Raw genomic sequence first — 12,655 nt, forward strand, 5'->3', positions numbered from 1 at the left:
GAGTACTTAGAGGAGGAGAAGAACACCGGGTATCTTTGTATGCGGACGATCTGCTACTATACGTGGCAGACCCGGCGGAGGGGATGCCAGAAATAATGCGGATACTTGGGGAGTTTGGGGATTTTTCAGGGTATAAATTGAACATGGGGAAAAGTGAGTTGTTTGTGGTGCATCCAGGGGAGCAGAGTAGAGAAATAGAGGCCCTACCGTTGAGGAAGGTAACAGGGGACTTTCGTTACCTGGGGATCCAGATAGCCAAGAATTGGGGCACATTGCATAGGTTAAATTTAACGCGGTTGGTGGAACAAATGGAGGAGGAGTTTAAGAGATGGGATATGGTATCCCTGTCACTGGCAGGGAGGGTGCAGGCGGTTAAGATGGTGGTCCTCCCGAGATTCCTCTTTGTGTTTCAGTGCCTCCCGGTGGTGATCACGAAGGTTTTTTTTAAAAGGATTGAAAAGAGCATCATGGGTTTTGTGTGGGCCGGGAAGACCCCGAGAGTGAGGAAGGGATTCTTACAGCGTAGCAGGGATAGGGGGGGGCTGGCACTACCGAGCCTAAGTGAGTATTATTGGGCCGCTAATATTTCAATGGTGAGTAAGTGGATGGGAGAGGAGGAGGGAGCGGAGTGAAAGAGATTAGAGAGGGCGTCCTGTAGGGGGACTAGCCTACAGGCTATGGTGACAGCCCCATTGCCGTTCTCACCGAGGAACTACATCACAAGCCCGGTGGTGGTGGCTACACTGAAGATTTGGGGACAGTGGAGACGGCATAGGGGAAAGACTGGAGCCTTGGGGGGGTCCCCGATAAGAAACAACCATAGGTTTGCCCCGGGGGGAATGGATGGGGGATATGGAATGTGGCAAAGAGCAGGAATAACGCAACTGAAAGATCTGTTTGTGGATGGGAAGTTCGCGAGTCTGGGAGCGCTGACCGAGAAATATGGGTTGCCCCAAGGGAATGCATTCAGGTATATGCAACTGAGGGCTTTTGCCAGGCAACAGGTGAGGGAATTCCCGCAGCTCCCGACACAAGAGGTGCAGGACAGAGTGATCTCAAAGACATGGGTGGGGGATGGTAAGGTGTCAGATATATATAGGGAAATGAGGGACGAAGGGGAGACTATGGTAGATGAACTAAAAGGGAAATGGGAAGAAGAGCTGGGGGAGGAGATCGAGGAGGGGCTGTGGGCAGATGCCCTAAGCAGGGTAAACTCGTCGTCCTCGTGTGCCAGGCTAAGCCTGATTCAGTTTAAGGTATTACACAGGGCGCATATGACTGGAGCACGGCTCAGTAAATTTTTTGGGGTGGAGGATAGGTGTGCGAGGTGCTCGAGAAGCCCAGCGAATCATACCCATATGTTTTGGTCATGCCCGGCACTACAGGGGTTTTGGATGGGGGTGACAAAGGTGCTTTCAAAAGTAGTGGGGGTCCGGGTCGAACCAAGCTGGGGGTTGGCTATATTTGGGGTTGCACAAGAGCCGGGAGTGCAGGAGGCGAGAGAGGCCGATGTTTTGACCTTTGCGTCCCTAGTAGCCCGGCGCAGGATATTGTTAATGTGGAAAGAAGCCAAGCCCCCGGGGGTGGAGACCTGGATAAATGACATGGCAGGGTTTATAAAGCTAGAGCGGATTAAGTTCGTTCTAAGGGGGTCGGCTCAAGGGTTCACCAGGCGGTGGCAACCGTTCGTCGAATACCTCGCAGAAAGATAGATGGAATGGAAAAAAGAAGGCAGCAGCAGCAGCCCAGGATCGGGGGGGGGGGGGGGGGGGGTGGGGGGAAGGAGGAACCAGAAGGACTCTCAGGGTTGTTAATATATACTGTATAATATGTATAGGTCGTTGCGACAGATAATTATATATTGGACTGTTAAATTATATTTTTGGAGAGTGTTACTTGTGATAAGGCAGTTGCCAATTAGGGTTAGTTTTCATTTTTGTTATTTATTATTTATTCATTTTTTGTTTATAAAATAGGTCATTGTTATTTGTGTTGTTATAATATTGGGTAAAGGATGCACAATGTATTGTGTTGGCTGACCAAAAATTTTCAATAAAATATTTATAAAAAAAAAAAGTCGGGTGCTCTTTCCAAGTGCTGGAGCAGACTCGATGGGCCGAATGGCCTCCTTCTGCAATATAAATTCTATGACAACACGAGGCAGCAGTGAAGTATTGCTACCATGCAAGCCATACCAGCCACCTTGCTACCAAAATAGGACTTTTAATACCAATGCTTGTTTTTATTAGGGATTAAGGGAAATTGAATATAGTGAACGGGTTCGATTTTTAAACCGTGAATTCATCATCAATTAACACTTGAACTTTATTTAACCTCTGACTGGTGTTATGGGCCAGGATTTAGAGAACCCCAAAGTGTATCATGGAGTTCACCTGACCCACAACTTTTAAAAGACTGTGGTGTGGGGAGCACACGGCCCACTCTACAGGTGTGGTAGAGCAGAAATGGAAAAGTATTTTTTAAAAGCAAAACAATGTTTATTCTATGAACTCAAGTTAACCTTTTTAAAAAATACAGTGAACATCTTAGCAACCATCAATTCAAATACAACCCCCAAAGAATACAACACTAAGTAATGATTTAAGCTTTCTTTTTAACATCCATAAGACTTAAAAAACCTTCAAAACAGAAAGACATTAGGCTTAACTTCACTACTGAGAACATTTATAATTCTGAATTCACCAAATGATCAAGAGATAGTCTTTTCATGGCAGAGAGAACAGCAGTACATCTGCTTGGTCTGGCTTCAGCTCCAACACTGAAAACAAAACTAAAACACATCCTGCAGCCTGCTCAAAAACGTAAGTAAAAAGCTGACAGACAGCCCGGCTCCACCCACTCTCTGACATCACTGCAGTAATAAACACCCATTTCTTAAAGGTACTCTCACTACAGATATTTATATACACACCCATTTATAAACACCCATTTCTTAAAGGTTCTCTCACATGACAATGGGTCCTGAGGTCTGCTTGTGGTCGATACTGGGCGAGAAAATGCCAGAGCACTGTGCCAGCGTCCTCATCCAGCAGCAGTTCAGAAAGACGTGCTTGTTAGGTGAATTGGACATTCTGAATTCTCCCTCGGTGCTCCCATTTTCACATGACCTCCCATTCTTGTCCCTACAGTGGGACTGGGAATTGTCGGAACTTGAGTTCCTGACCTGGGAGCAAAACCTTGTGCCTCAGAATCTCTCCAGTGCTCAATCAATCAATTCCCTACAAATGTATATTCTTCACTTTCGTAATAAAATCAACATATCATTAACTGATTCCCCTTCTTTATATCAATACTTCACAACCCACAACTATACTTCAAAGAAAACAAAAAATGACTTTCCATATTCTGTACACAAAGACATTGCCCATCTCGGACTTCAGTGGTTTCTTGGGCAATCATTGGGATGATTGACTCAATCAATCGCAAAGTGCTGTGGAAGACCCCGTTGAAGGCTAGGATATCTTTTGTAAAGTGATCTGACTGACCCGCGTTGACTTATTTTTCCTTGGGGGTTCATTTTATTTATATCAACTCTTGTACATTAGGAAGATCTGTCTGTCATCCCACTGTATTTTATCCTACAGAAAATGATTTACCAATGTAGCACAGGGCTAAATCGCTGGCTTTGAAAGCAGACCAAGGCAAGCCAGCAGCACGGTTCGATTCCCGTAACAGCCTCCCCGAACAGGCGCCGGAATGTGGTGAGGGGCTTTTCACAGTAACTTCATTTGAAGCCTACTTGTGACAATAAGCGATTTTCCTTTCGATCGGCAAACTATTCTCAACACCCCTTAATAAAATTTCCCCTAAGTAGTAAAATACTTAGCCAATGCTTCTACAAAAACAACTGTTTCGTACTTTTAACCACCTTTTTTATTTTACCTTCTTGGCCAAGAGATTGCAGTTTTCATCCACCAAGAATATTGTAAAATGAGCTGTATTCAGATAATAAACACCACTAAAAGGACAAATTTTATGTCCTTCAGGTCCCCAAGGCTGGAAACATGAGTACACATGTGGTGAATGTATTTACCATAATACAAGTTGTCTGTATAGTACTGTGGCCTATGGCCAGGGAATGGTAATATGATCTCCTTCCATGTATTGTACTGGAACCCTGGTGGGCTCCGCCTCTGGCTCCGCCCCCCCCCCCCCCCCCCAGGGCAGTATATAGACCTGCCGCCTGTGGGTAGCGCTCATTGTTACAGCAGTCACAGGCAGGCAAGTTCTTGGATAATAAAGCCTATGTTCACTCGTTCTCATCGTCTTGTAGTGAATTGATGGTACATCAATTTATTATCCAAAGACATCACTATGGAAGCCGCTCTGAAGCCTGATAAACTGGAACTCGATGCACGAGCAGCAGAAGCTGAGGAAATCTTCTCCCACTGGCTCCGCTGTTTTGAGGCCTACCTCGACTCCTCTGAAGAGCCTCCCTCTGACGCCCTCAAGTTGTGCCTCCTCCACGCCCGGGTGAGCCACCGAATCTCGGGTGTGTTTGAGGACGCAGTCACTTACGAAGCGGCGGTCGCGATTCTAAAGAGACAGTTCGTGAAGCCCGTGAACGAAGTGTTCGCACGGCACCTCCTCACTACCTGCCGTCAACGCGCCGGGTAATCGCTGGACAAGTATCGAGAGAACCTGACACTACTCGTCCGCAACTGCAACTACAGGGATGTGAAGGCCGATGAGCACATGAAGCTGATGAGCCGGGACATCCACGTGGCTGGGGTCCGGTCTAACTACGTCCGGCAGTGACTGCTGGAAAATGGGGCCACTGATCTACAGCACACGGTAAAACTAGCCACCTCGTTAGAGGTGGCCTACCAGAGCCTCAGCTCATTCCCGGCAGACCCAGCGAACCCCTCGTGGGCACCACAGATGCGGCCTTCACCAGACCCGACTACGTCCCAGGACTGGGCCGCGCGGCTGTCCATTCAGCCCGGGGGACCGTCTTGCTACTTCTGCGGTCAGGGCCAACACCCCCGGCAGCGTTGCCCAGCCCGCACCGTGACATGCAGCGACTGCGGCAAAAAGGGACATTTTGCCAGAGTCTGTCTGGCCCAATCCAAAGCCCTGAAGTCAAAAGCTTACCAGGCCTGATCCACAGACTCACAGGCCCACAGACCCCACAATGTGGCTGCGTGCCTGTCGGTACCGCCCCCTTCAGACGCGTCATCCGCCTCGTGCAGCTTGTGGGGGGCGCCATCTTTAACTTAGCCCGACACGTGTGACCCATGGGGGTGGCCATATTGGCCGCCACCTTCAACACCAACCGACACGTGCGACTCGTGGGGGCCGCCATCTTGTGACCCCGATACCTCCGACCATGCAGACTACCCGCAGCTCGGCGCAGTCACCCTCGACCAGGCGCGGCCAAAACATCTGAAGAATTTGATGATGACAGTTCGGGTCAATGGGCGCGAGACCCCTTCTCTTTTCTACTCCAGGAGCACAGAGAGCTTCGTCTATCCCGACACGGTAACGCGCTGCTCCCTCCACATCTACCCCCACGTCCCAGACAATCTCCCTTGCCTCCGGATCCCATTCGGTACAGATCCGGGGGTACTGTGTCACGAACCTCACGATATAGAGCGCGGAGTATGCCCATTTTAAACTGTATGTCCTCCCTCACCTCTGCTCCCCTCTACTGCTTGGACTCAACTTCCAATGCAGTCACCGAAGCCTGACCCTAAAGTTCGGCGGACCCCTACCTCCTCTCACTGTATGTAGCTTCGCGACCCTTAAGGTCACCCCCCCCTTCGCTCTTTGCGAACCTCACCCCCGACTGTAAGCCCGTCGCCACCAGGAGCAGGTGGTACAGTGCAAAAGACATGATTTTTATCAAGTCGGAGGTCCAGCGACTCTTGAGGGAGGGGGTCATCGAGGCCAGCAACAGCCCCTGGAGAGCACAAGTGGTGGTTGTCAGGACCGGGGAAAAGAATGAGATAGTTGTGGACTACGGCCAGACCATAAACCGGCTCACATAACTTGATGCGTACCCCCTCCCCCGCATTCAACCAGATCGCACAGTACTGGGTGTTCTCCGCAGTAGATCTGAAGTCTGCATACCACCAGCTCCCGATCCGCCCGGAAGATCACCACTACACTACTTTTGAAGCAGCCGGCCGACTCTTCCACTTCCTCAGGGTCCCTTTCGGCGTCACTAATGGGGTCTCGGTCTTCCAGAGAACGATGGACCGAATGGTGGACCAGTACGGGCTGCGGGCTACATACCTGTACTTGGAACTTGGACAATGTTACCATCTGCGGCCATGATCAGCAGGACCACAACGCCAGCCTTCAGAGGTTCCTCCAGACCGCCCAATCTCTCAACTTCACATATAACAAGGAGAAGTACGTTTTCCGCACAACTCGGCTAGCCATCCTCGGCTATGTCGTGGAAAACGGGGTTCTAGGGCCCGACCCCGACTGCATGCGCCCCCTCATGGAACTTCCCCTTCCCCACAGCCTCAAGGCCCTCAAACGCTGCCTGGGGCTATTCTCCTATTATGCCCAGTGGGTCCCCAACTATGCGGACAAAGCCCGCCCACTTATCAAAGTCACTATGTTCCCCCTGACGGCTGAGGCCCGCTCAGGCTTCAGCCGCATCAAGGCCGATATCACTAAGGCCGCGATGTACGCGGTGGACGAGTCCGTCCCCTTCCAGGTAGAGAGCGATGCGTCAGACGTCGCCCTGGCCGCCACCCTCAACCAGGCGGGCAGGCCAGTAGCCTTCTTTTCAAGAACCCTCCACGCCTCCGAGATTCGACATTCCTCTGTCGAGAAGGAAGCGCAAGCCATTGTAGAAGCGGTGCGACATTGGAGGCACTACCTAGCCGGTAGGAGGTTCACCCTCGTCACCGACCAACGATTGGTAGCGTTTATGTTTGACAACGCACAACGGGGCAAAATTAAAAACGACAAAATCTTGAGGTGGAGGATCGAACTCTCCACCCATACTTACAATATCAAGTATCGTCCTGGGGAGCTCAACGAGCCCTCAGATGCCCTGTCCCGCGGCACATGCGCCAGTGAGCAAGATGACCGACTTCGGGCTATCCACAATGACGTCTGTCACTCAGCTTATCCATTTTATTAAGGCCCGCAATCTGCCCTACTCCAGCGAGGAGGTCAGGGCCATGACCAGGGATTGCCAAGTCTGCGCAGAGTGCAAACCGCACTTCTACCGTCCAGACAAGGCCCACCTGGTAAAGGCCTCCTGGCCCTTTGAGCGCCTCAGTGTCGACTTTAAAGGGCCCCTCCCTTCCACCAACCGCAATATATACTTCCTGACCGTCATTGACGAGTACTCCTGCTTCCCTTTCGCTAGCCCATGTCCCGACATGACCTCGGCCACTGGTTTGAAGGCACTGCACAGCATTTTCACCCTGTTCGGTTTCCCTGCATACATCCACAGTGACCGGGGCACCTCTTTCATGAGCGATGAACTGCGTCAGTACCTGCTCAGTAAGGGCATCGCCTCGAGCAGGACTACGAGCTACAACCCGCAGGGAAATGGGCAGGTGGAAAAGGAGAACGCGACAGTATGGAAGGCCGTTCTTCTTGCCCTTTGGTCTAGAAGCCTCCAGATTCCCCGCTGACAGGAGGTCGTCCCCGACACGCTCCACTCCATTAGATCGCTCCTCTGCACAGCCACAAGCGAGACCCCTCACGACAGTTTGTTTGTCTTCCCTAGGAAGTCCATCTCCGTGGTCTCGCTTCCATCCTGGCTGACAACTCCGGGACCTGTCCTTCTCCGGAAGCATACGAGGAGCCATAAGACCAACCCCCTGATCGAGAGGGTCCAGCTGCTGCACACCAACCCCCAATATGCCTACGTTGCGCACCAAGAAGGATGGCAAGATACGGTCTCCCTCCGGGACCTGGCACCCGCTGGTTCCCATGTCAACGTGCCCACCTCTGCCTACCGCCACCCCCCGATTCGCTAACGCCCCCCTGGGGCTCCTGTACTGTCCCACGTCTACACTGCCACCACCCCCTGCCTACCCCACCCCTCAACCGTCGCCGACACGCCGGACCGAAGCTCCAGACAACACGCTCTCGGAGTCAACAACTACAACGCCTATACCCACCGCACCACCAGAGCTGAGAAGGTCCAAATGAACAATCCGACCTCCAGACAGACTGAACATATGATGACCCCACTTCACCCCCGCTGGACTTCATTTTTAACGGGGTGAATGTGATGAATGTATTCACCATAATATAAGTTGTCTGTATAGTACTGTGGCCTATGGCCAGGGAATGGTAATATCTCCTTCCCTGTATTCTACTGGAACCCTGGTGGGCTCCGCCTCTGGCTCTGCCCCTCCAGGGCGGTATATAGACCTGCCGCCTGTGGGCGGCGCTCATTGTTACAGCAGTCACAGACAGGCAAGTTCTTGGATAATAAAGCCTATGTTCACTCGTTCTCATCGTCTTGTAGTGAATTGATGGTACATCAACACATTTCTCTGTATTTAATTTTGTTACTGATTATTTGCCCTGAAAACATCCTCAATTGTAGTGTGTTTCATGATGGTACTTGGTTCGTAATCATCAAAACTGGCATCTTGTCTTTTCTGAATACACAACAAATTCTGTCCATAGAGCTTCTTAACTGCTATTTCTTCTTTTATATTAGAGATAATCTTTCTGTGATAACCTAGATATCCTAGCCTTCGACGGGGTCTTCCATAGCACTTTGCGATTGATTGAGTCAATCATCCCAACAAATTATCCTGGACTTTACTCCTTGATAATCATGTTGTCTGTTAATGTTAATTTATTTATTTCCATGGAAGTAAATATTTTGGGCGTGATGTCCTGCACGATTGATTATCCTGATTTTAATAGGGTTTGTCATGTTAAGCTGACTATTGATTTCTGGATTTGGGGAAAGCATGAGCGGAGCCGGGTGGAGGGTGTGGATGGTAAGTTTGGTTTTGTCCTGTTTCCAGAACCAGGGGGAAGGGAGTATTCCTTTTTTTCACACGTCTATAAGGTGTATTCGAGGATTGACTACTTTGTAGTGAGTTGGGAGATTTTGGTTGGGGTGGAGGGGGCAGAGTATGCGGGGATAGTTATCTCGGACCATGCACCCCACTGGCTAGAGATTTGGTTTAGAACGGGACGAGAGCAGAGGCTGGCATGGAGATTTCACTCGGTTGTTGGCGGATGGAGGTTTTTGTGATAAGGTGCGGTTGGCGATTAGGGATTATTTGGAGTTGAATCACAATGGGGAAGTGTCGGCAGGCATTTTTTGGGAAGCACTGAAGGCAGTGGTCCAGGAAGAAATGATTTTGTTTATGGTTCGTGCGAATAAGGAAAGGAGGGCGGAACATGACCGTCTAGTGAGCGAGATAGTGGAGGTGGACACGGAATATTCAAGGGTGCCCACCATGGAGGGATTGGTGAGGAAGAAAAAATTGCTGGGGCAAATTGACAGGCTGACAACTGGGTAGGGCAAATGCGTAGGGCAAGAGGGCTGTAATACGAGTATGGGGACAAGGCGAACCGCATGCTGGCGCACCAGCTGCGGAGGCAGGCTGCATCCAGGGAAATATTGAAGATACGGACTGGGGCTGGGGATGTGGTGTCGGAGCCAGGGAAGATAAATGAGGCATTTAGAGAGTATTACCAGGGACTTTATGAGGCGGATCCGGGGGGAGAGGAGGGGGACATGGGGCAGTTTCTGGACAAGCTGGAATTTCCCCAGGTGGAGGAAGCAAAGAGGCGGACGTTGGAGGAGCCCCTGGGGCTGAGGGAGGTGCTGGATCGTATCAGAACATACGGTGCAGAAGGAGGCCATTCGGCCCATCGAGTCTGCACCAACCCACTTAAGCCCTCACTTCCATCCTATCCCAATAACCCCTCCTAACCTTTTTCGTCACTAAGAGCAATTTAGCATGGCCAATCCACCTAACCTGCACGTCTTTGGACTGTGGGAGGAAACCGGAGCACCGGAGGAAACCCACGCAGACACGGGGAGAACGTGCAACAGCGGGGAATCGAACCTGGGACCCTGGCGCTGTGAAGCCACAGTGCTATCCACTTGTGCTACCGTGCTGCCCTAAGAGGTATGAAGCTGGAAGGCCCCTGGGCCAGATGGGTACCCACCGTAATTTTATAAGGAACTTGCGGCGGACCTGGTACCACACCTGTTGGGGGCGTTTAATGAAGCACTGGAAGAGGGAGAGTTGCCGGAGACGACGACGCAGGCAGTAATCACGCTAATCCCCAAGAAAGGGAAGGATACGGTGGAATGTGGGTCGTATAGACCCATATCACTATTGAACACGGATGTGAAAGTATTGGCTATTTTGTTGGTGGGGAGGATGGAGGACTGTGCCCCGGGGTGGTTGCGGAAGATCAAACAGGCTTCGTGAAGGGCAGGCAGCTCGCGAGTAATATAAGATGGCTGAATGTGGTGATGAATCCGTTGGGGGCTCTGATACCGGAGGTGGTGGTGTCCATGGACGCGGAGAAGGCATTTGATCAGGTGGAGTGGCGTTACCTGTTCGCAGGTTTGGGTTTGGGCCGAGGTTTGTGGCATGGGTGCAGTTGCTGTATGTGGCGCCAAGAGCGAGGGGGAGGACAAATGATATGAGTTCACAAAGCTTTGACTTACACAGGTATACGAGGCAGGGGTGCCCGCTGTCGCCGCTGCTGTTCGTGCTGGCCATAGAGCCATTGGCAATGACTCTCAGGGGGTTGCCAGAATGGCAGGGATAACGAGGGGACAGAGGGAGCATCGGGTGTCGCTCTATGCCGATGACCTCTTGCTGTATGTTTCGGATCTGTTGGAGACTATGGGAAGGATTATGGGCCTGCTGTGAGGTTTGGAGAGTTCTTGGGGTACTAACTGAATGTAGGGAAAAGTGAGGTATTCCCAGTGAATGAGCTGGCACAGCGGGCTAATTTGGGGGGAATGCCATTTACGGTAGCAAGGGATAGGTTTAGGTATTTGGGCATTCAGGTAGCGAAGGAATGGACGGGGCTCCATAAGTGGAACTTAACGAAGCTGGTGGATGAGGCCAGGGCGGATCTTAGGAAGTGGGATACACTGCACTTAGCGTTGGCGGGGAGGGTCCAAGTGGTGAGGACCTTGTTTATCTTTCAGGCTTTTGTTTATCTTTCAGGCTCTCCCGATCTTTGTACCAAAGGCCTTTTTCGGAAAGCGGACACAATCATCTCGGACTTTGTACGGGCAGGGAAGGTGCCGAGAGTGGGGGGGACCCTGTTGCAAAGGCAGCAGGGGGTGTTGGTATTGCTGAACGTGCTTCATTATTATTGGACGGCGAATGTGGACAAGGTGCGGCAGTGGTGGGAAGGAGAAGGGGTAGAGTGGGTTAGGATGGAGGAGGAATCTTGTAAGGGGTCTAGTTTGAGCGCTATGGTGTCGGCAGCGTTGCCAATGGCTCCTAGTAGGTATTCAAGGAGGCCAGTGTGCAGTCCACGGTGAAGATATGGAATCAGCTGACGAGGCTTTTAGGGTGGAAGGGATGTCGGTGTTAACGCCGCTGTGTGAGAATCATGGGTTTGATCCGGGGGGGATGGATAGTGTATACAGGAGGTGGGCAGAAGTGGGGATGGTAAAGGTGAGGGATTTGTATTTTTAGGAAGGATTCGCCAGTCTGGAGGAGCTCAGGGAGAGGGTAGAGCTGCCGAGGAGTAGTAAGTTCAGGTATCTGCAGGTTAGGGACTTTGCACGAAAGGTCTGGAAGGGGTTCCATAGGTTGCCGGGATACACCCTGTTGGAGCGACTGCTGCTTCCGGATGTGGAAGGGGAGGGAAAAATTGGGAATATATTTAAGTGGCTGGGGAAACAGGGAGGTGAGCGGGTGGTGAAGATCAAGGAGAAATGGGAAGTGGAATTGGGAATGGAGATCAATTGGGGAGTTTGGAGTGAGGCACTGCGAAGGGTAAACAGGACCTCCTCCTGTGCGAGGATGAGCCTGATACAGTTTAAGGTGGTGCACAGTGTGCATATGACTCGGGCGAGAATGAGTGGGTTCTTTCAGGGGGTAGCAGATGAGTGTGAGAGGTGTGGGCGGGGGCCAGCAAATCACGCGCACCTGTTTTGGGATTGCAAAAAATTGGGACGATTCTGGGCGGGAGTGTTCGCGGTCTTAGCCAGGATAGTGGAGGAGGAGGTGGACGCTGACCCTTTGGTGGCGATATTTGGGGTTTCAGAGAAGCCAGAGCTCATGGAGAGGAGGAAGACCGGTGTTGTGGCCTCCGCCTCTCTGATTGCACGACAGCGAATTTTGCTGGAGTGGCGGTCGGCAGCGCCACCGGGGGTAGCGGCTTGGTTGGGTGACCTGTACGACTTCCTGTGGTTAGAGAAGATAAAGTATGAGTTAAGGGGCTCGGCGGGGGAGTTTGAGAAAAGGTGGGGATGTTTGTGACCGTGTTTGAGGAGCTATTTGTCGCAGGGGAGTGGGCCGGGGGGGGGGGGGGGGCGGTGGGGCCGGGGGGGCGGGGCGGGGGGCCGGAGGGGCCGGGGGGGCGGGCGCGCGGGGGGGGGGGCGGGAGGGCCGGGGGGCGGGGGGGCCGGGCGGGGGGTGCGGGGTGCGGGGGGCGGGGGGGCCGGCGGCGGGGGGAGGGGGCACGGGGCAGGGGGGCGCGG

The sequence above is a fragment of the Scyliorhinus torazame genome, chromosome 2, assembly GCF_047496885.1.
Source record: "Scyliorhinus torazame isolate Kashiwa2021f chromosome 2, sScyTor2.1, whole genome shotgun sequence".
NCBI lineage: Eukaryota > Metazoa > Chordata > Chondrichthyes > Carcharhiniformes > Scyliorhinidae > Scyliorhinus > Scyliorhinus torazame.